This window comes from Macrobrachium nipponense, chromosome 31 (assembly GCF_015104395.2).
Source record: "Macrobrachium nipponense isolate FS-2020 chromosome 31, ASM1510439v2, whole genome shotgun sequence".
Lineage (NCBI taxonomy): Eukaryota > Metazoa > Arthropoda > Malacostraca > Decapoda > Palaemonidae > Macrobrachium > Macrobrachium nipponense.
In genome coordinates, this window is record NC_061093.1 from 13,972,457 (window position 1) to 13,973,761 (window position 1,305).

General features: G+C 41.1%; 1 non-coding gene across 1 annotated transcript; it reads right to left on the minus strand.

The window, feature by feature from the left end:
- Window positions 1-936: 936 nt before the first annotated feature.
- On the minus strand, window positions 937-1,009 carry Trnak-uuu (transfer RNA lysine (anticodon UUU)). The gene has a single exon. It is a non-coding gene; the product is annotated as a tRNA-Lys (tRNA).
- Between the last annotated feature and the right edge of the window lie 296 nt (window positions 1,010-1,305).

Consider the following 1,305-nt stretch of genomic DNA (forward strand, 5'->3'; position numbering starts at 1 on the left):
TCTTCCTATTTTTCGTCTTTTCACGAGGAGGCTGTAAGCGAGTATCTACACTAACAAAGTAAATACAGATTGTAGCGCAAATGGATAATCTTCAGCCTCACTCTAGTCAGCAGTATGTTAATGACAACAGAGAAGATGCGCACCTCTTATTGGGTAATCATTTTTTTTTTATTTCTATTTATTTTTTTTAGGTTCTGGTCTAGTCTCTGAGACCGATCGCTCGATACGCAGCCGATTTCCGCCGATAAGATGGAGAGTCTTCATTCAATCCGATAATGGTCTGTAAACAGCATTCCTTGCTTGATGTTATCTCTGCATCGGTGTGAACAGTTTCTCTCTCTCTCTCTCTCTCTCTCTCTCTCTCTCTCTCTCTCTCTCTCTCTCTCTTCTGTAAAGTATGCAGTAGTTTCTCAAAATGTTCTTCTTATTAGCATACATGATTGTTTTATGGCTGTATTTATTTACTGGGTGCGTTTACGACGTTCAGATATTTTCTTGTTTTTCTAAATCATTGGTTATTTCTTACTTTATTTCTATAATTTCAGGAAAGAGAGAGAAAGGAAATTACACAATATGCAACCAGCGAAGGGATAGTACCATTATTCACCTGAAAACTAATTCCAGTAAGAAAAAAACCCCTTTGATATGATCTTAAGCATGCTGCAACCGCCGCCTCCCACCCACCCCAACCCTCTGAGAGAGAGAGAGAAAAAAAATAGATCATTAATCGACAGCTATCTTCAGTAAAAAGCAATCTATGCAATGTGACGCAAATACAAAACTCAGCTGCACTTCGACACAAAACGCCAATGATGCAATAACCGCACGTAAACAGCACTGCCAAACTGTAAATAAAGTACCGTATTTTCTCATTCATTTAATCATCACATTGCTTTAACCGTCACATTCCCTCACCTGTAGACCTGTCAAAAGTATCGCCCGAACAGGGACTCGAACCCTGGACCCTTAGGTTAAAAGCCTAATGCTCTACCGACTGAGCTATCCGGGCTCCTAGTGCCACAGCACAGTGCCATCTGGTGCCGCGTGGATTCAGCGACTCGCGGCGTCACGCGACGGCAGCCAAGAATCTTCTCTAGTATATTTAGGCATGACGTTATGTTATCGTAACGGGGAGGGAGAGAGAGAGAGAGAGAGAGAGAGAGAGAGAGAGAGAGAGAGAGAGAGAATTGTTTCTTCCTATCCCTCATTTCTCTACTATTGTAGTGTCTGAGTTTTAGTTAAATGCTATTTTATTCGTGAGTGCGAACAAATGAATTTAAAATGGTCAGTTTGTGAACGAAAGAG